Genomic DNA, 6,000 nt, shown 5'->3' on the forward strand with positions numbered 1-6,000 from the left:
AAAACTCAGCGGTGGGTGTTAGGGATGTGTTAGAGCAAGCGAACAGACCTTGCAAGCAGAGAAATGTCTGGGTTTTTGTTGCTGTTGTTGTTTTTCTGGACAACTATGATAGGGGCTTTTGGGAGGCTGTACAACATCCAGAACAATATGGACAAAACAACAATCTGGGGTTTCTAAACTGAAAGATGTATAGTGAGTGTCCAGAGTTAGGAGACTTCCCTTTCATTTAATGCAATTCAACAAATATTTATTCACAGTACATGGAAGGTCAAGTCTAGAGTCATAAAAATCTGAGCTCAAATCCAGCCTCAGAGGCTTACTAGCTCTGTGACCCTAGGCAAGTGTGACCAAGGGCACTTAATCCTGTTTACCTCCGTTTCCACATCTGTCAAATGAGCTGAAGAAGGAAATGGCAGACCATTCCAGTATCTTTGCCAAGAAAACCCTAAATAGGGTCACAAAGAGTTGGATACAACACAACAACAATGCCAGATAACATGTATAGGCACTAAGGAAAAAAGGAAAAAGCCCCTGCTGAAAGAATTATAATCTGGGATAAGAGGGAGGAAATAGCTTGTACGCAGATAATAAATACATAATTTATACAAAAAAATTCAGAGTAATTTGGGGAGGGGGAATTGGGGAGAGAACTTAAAAGATGGGTGGGCACATCCAATGGGGATCAAGCCAGAGGCTGCCTCCAGGAGGTGGCACTTGAGAAGGCTTGGAGGAAGCTATGGATTTCAAGAAATAGAGGGAAGGAGGGAATGCACCCAGTATAATAATTCTCTTTAAAATGTAAAGGTCAAGAGCCTGGCTCATCCTTCGTCGAGTGTTGAAAGAAAGGAAGAATTACAGTTGTAATTAAGCAAGTCCATTTCCTCCCCACTTAGTATAGTATGTCAAGATCCATCACTAGCCTTCTTCACATCAATCCAATTAGATAAGGCAGTGAAACAATTAAGACTCCTAAGGTCTTAGCAGAGTGTGGGCTAGAGCTGCTGCTTTGCTTTGTGTTTCTTCTGATGATTTTTAATTAATTTAATCCTAGAGGAAGGATCTGGAATAATAGCTCTGGAGACTGAATAATGAATAATGAACACAGACACCACACTTTATATTTTCTAAGAGCCTTCCAATCATCATGTACTTAATTGAATTGATGCTTTTCTGAGAGAAACTACAATTAACTCCATATAATAGGTGATGGATCTGACCCAGAGGGATTAGGAGAAGTTTTTTGTAGTCACCGAATATTAAGAGGTCTGGAGGGTACCTCCAAAATGTTCTAGTTTCCTCTTTCTTGTATGAGATGATTGAGATTCAGAGAGGTAATAAGCTGACTTAGCTCTAGCCATGGAGCAATGGGATCTGGGTCAGAACACAAGGATACTTTGGTTGGATTCCCAGTCTCAGAGTCTGATGAGCAACATAGCCTATTTCCCAGGGGTGACTGTTCGTTCATTTTACATTCAACCACAATTTTATCCAGTGCCATTGATGAGAGGCAGAATAACAGTGCAACAAGACTGTGCTTTTTCTGTCCTTTGTATCCATGCTTAGCACAAATTCCTGGCACACAATGGATCCTTAATAAATGCTTATTGACTGACATAGTGGATAGAACAATATGCATCAGCCAACGTTGTTGCTATGAAGTTGTGCAGAACTGTCTACGATTGGTAGCTGCCTGAGACCAGGAACTTTGCCTTTATTGGCTTACCTAGGCCTTAGCACAGTGCCTAGACACCATAATAGGTGCTTAATAAATGCTTACAACTGATTGAATGATTAATGATGAAACTTGAAGACAAGAGAAAATGTACCTCTTTCCCTTCTTTGTCAAGGTAGGAGATTGTACATGGAACAATGTATATACTGTCAGACTACTCCATTGATGTACTGATGGGATTTATAAAACTGCTTTTTCTTCTCATTTTTATTCTTGGTTACAAGGAATGACTTGGGGAGGGAGGGGAAGGAGATAAGGATATATTTGTAAATTAAAGTGAAATAAAGACAAAAAAAAATCAATAAACTTAAAAAAGATACATAAGGCACTATACCGGCTGCTAAGGATTGACAAAGATGAGTCAGGCACAGTTTCCAAAAGAATGAAAAATGAATGAAAAACATTTATTAATCAATGATTATAAGCCAGGAATGATGTTAAGTATGGGAAACATAATTATGAATAGCATTCAGTCTCTGTCCTCAAAGATCTTTCATTTTAGTGGGCCTGACCTCAAATAGCTTACAGTTTAAGTCACTATAAAACATTCTTTGTTTTTGTTTTGTTTTTGGTGAGAACCTGTGACTTCATCAGCCTGGGGAACTCAGCCAAGAAATTTCTTCCACTAGGGCAGATCCACACCTATTTATTTTTCAATTTCCAGTCTTAGGGAATTGTCAGGGCACTCAATGTAAATGATTTGCCAGGTTAAACGGACAGTAGGTGTCAGATTTGGATGCAAATCATCTTGACTCCAGGCCAAAATTCCTACCCACATACTGCCTTTCAAGACAGGTATATACAGGATTATAATAATGCAGAATAGCATAGATAATTTCATGATAAAAATACAAACAACATTCTGGGAGAATTTGATAGGAGGGAAAGAACTTCTGGTTGGAAATGGATAGTGTTGGAGAAGCAAGAATGGGTTTATAGAGGAGGCAGCTTTTGAGATGGGCCTCAAAGGACAGATTGAAGTCCAATAGGCAGAAAATGGGTACTAGGACCTTTCCAGTGTAAGGGAGGGATGTCTCCTCCACCTCGGATGATATAATGATATAAAGATATAGTCACATATGATGAGATTTTTTTTTGGGGGGGGGTTTGAACTGGACTGTCATTTATTTATTTTAATAATAGCTTTCTCTTTTTAAAAAACATGCAAAGATAGTTTTCAATATTCACCCTTGAAAAACCTTGTATTTCAGATTTTTCTCCCTCTTAACTCCTACCCTCTCCTCTAGACAGCAAACAATCCAATATGTTAAACATGTGCAATTCTTCTATATATATATATATATTTTTTTTTTTTTACATTTATCATGCTGCACAAGAAAAATCATTTCAAAAAGAAAAATAAGTGAGAAAGAAAACAAAAAAGCAAGCAACAATTAAGAAAAAGGTGAAAAATGCTATGTTGTGATCCACACTCATATCCCACAATCCTTTCTCCAGATGCAGATGGCCTCTCTATCACAAATCTATTAGAACTGTTCCCAAATCACCTCATTATTGAAAAGAGCCATGTCCATCGGAGTCATTGCATAATCTTCTTGTTGCTGTATACAATGTTCTCTTGGTTCTACCCTCTTCACTTAGCAACAGTTCACATAAGCCTCTTAAAGTCTTTTTGAAATCATCCTGCTCATCATATCCTTTGAACCAGCAGTGTTTTTACTGAGCTTGTATTCCAAAGAGATCATAAAAAAGGGAAAAGGACACACATGTGCAAAAACATTTGTTAAGAGCCTTTTTTGTAGTGACAAGGAACTGGAAACTGAGTAGATGCCCATCAGTTAGGGAATGGCTGAATAATTTATAGTAATGAATGTAATATTATTATTCTATAAAAACCTAGCAGCAGAATGATTTGGGGGCATAGTTCCAAATTGCTATCCAGAATGGTTGGATAGGTTCACAAATCCACCAACAATGTATTTGTGTCCCAGTTTTCTCACATTCCCTCTAAAATTTATCATTATTTTTTCCTGTCATCTTAGCCAATCTGAGAGGTATATAGTGGCATCTCAGAGCAGTTTTAATTTGCATTTCTCTGATCAATAGTGATTTGGAGCATTTTTTCATATGACTAGGAATGGTTTTAATTTCTTCATCTGAAAATTATCTATTTGTATCCTTTGACCATTTATCAATTGGAAAATGGCTTATATTATTATAAATCTGAGTCATTTCTCTGTATATTTTAGAAATGAGGCCTTAATCAAAATCTTTGGATGTAAAGATTTTTTCCCTCAGTTTTCTGTTTCCCTTCTACTCTTGGCTCATTGATTTTGTTTGTACAAAAACTTTTTAATTTAATATAATAAAAATTTTCCATTTTGCATTTCATAATGAACTCTAGTTCTTCTTTGGTCATAAATCCTTTCTTCTCCACAGACATATGATGAAGTTTTAAGGTGTAAGAAAGATGTATCCATGTTCTAATCCCTTTATGAAGTGTGAACACTTCAGAGTACAGAAAAGAAAGCAGGTTGGCTAAGTGAACACATTAGACATGCCCTTGGGGTTTTTAAATAGCCAAATCCTGAAGAAGGGGAGGCTGTCATAGCTTGGAGCATCTGGGGCACAGAGCAGGTGGTGGAGTAAGAGCCCTATAAGAGGAAGATAGGAAATTTTTTTTTCTTACCCATTACCTCAACTCTGATCATGTAGCTCTGAAGACAAGCAAAGAATGAGGAGGAAATGCTGCATTTAGAGGGAATCAGAGACATCTCTCATAGAAACATGGATGCAAAAAGAGTTATCAAGACAGAATCAACGCCAAGAAGCATGGTTCGAGTCAGGTCCTGGAGAGGGAGGGAGAGAGAGAGATTTCCAGGCTCTGTAGTACTAAGAGTTGTCTCATGGGTATCCAAATGTGTGAATCTACTGTTCCCATTGATGTAGTGTGTATTTGAGAAAGAATGTACCATAGATTTATGAAGATAATGTTTTGTCCTTTTCTTAATGGGAAACACTTTAGTAGGCTCACGAGTTATATAATAGTATTAGAAGCACACCACCACAGTGTTACCCCTAAAATTCAAGGTAATTGTCATTCTCTGGGAACCTAATCCATGAGTATAAATACAAACTGCATTTGCAACTCTGGGGCTGCAATGCGGGCACAGGAATGATGCAAACAATTGCAAAGGCAAGGTAGAGGCAAGAAAGCAAGCTGTCCAGTTTACTTAAAGCAGAAATAAGTTAGGAAGAATTTGAGATGATGATGGAAGCCTTGGATGAACAGAATAGTAGCTTCTCATTGAGGCACTGTCAAAGGTGGGCTAACTCTCTTAGTGGATAGAGGAGTGGCTTAGAGTCAAACACACCTGAGTTCTAATCTGGTCTCAGTTAATAGCTAGCTGTGTGATCCTGGATGAGTTACTTACCCCTGATTTTTTCTCACAAAACAAAACAAAACAAAGTCTCTTTAAGTTCTAGACTGATGAATCAGTCTATAATTCCTCACAATCTAATTCCATTTGGCAGTCAGGGTTGCAGTTAGATATTTTGAGCCTAGGGTAGGGACTGTTCTAGAGAATTTAATATTTTTCCCACATCAGTTTACTATCCAAGGGACCTTGACTAAGAAAAAGTTCATACCTGCCATGCTTTTTGCACAGTTTTACATTTTTCCCAAGCACCCATCCCCTGTGTCTATTGGCCAATCCCTCCTTGCTAAGGCCATATTTTCAGTGTTAAAAAAAAAACAAAAAAAAAACTCAATAAATAGGTTAATTCAGTTAAAAAAGCATTCAGTATGGGGGAGGCAGAAAAATCAGTCTGCAATATTGCTGTCACTTCAAAACTTCAGGTTTGCAGTCATAGTCTTTAAAAGATATTTGTTTACCTATTTATATAAATATATTTTTAGAAAAGCCCCTCCTACCAATAGACTCTTGAATCTGCACCTTGTCTGTGTTGCCCTGAAGTTGTGACAGGATGCCTTGCTCTGGTATTCTGAATCACATACAAGATAAAGTTTTGCCTGAGATTCAAATAGGGGTTTTCTGTTTCAAAAACTGCTGCATTTAAGAGGCAACAAGGTATAAAGAAAAGATTTTTGGTCTTCTCAATTTGATCTTTGGTTTGGATGCTTACTAACTGAATATCCTTGTTTCTTCCAGATAGATTTCATGATTATTTTTTCTAATTCTATAAAGAAAATCTTTAGCAGTTTGATCGATATGACATGAATAAATAAATGTAGGTAATACTGTCATTTTAATTATATTGCTCAGCCAGTCAGACAGCAATTGGCA

This window comes from Sarcophilus harrisii, chromosome 2 (assembly GCF_902635505.1).
Source record: "Sarcophilus harrisii chromosome 2, mSarHar1.11, whole genome shotgun sequence".
NCBI lineage: Eukaryota > Metazoa > Chordata > Mammalia > Dasyuromorphia > Dasyuridae > Sarcophilus > Sarcophilus harrisii.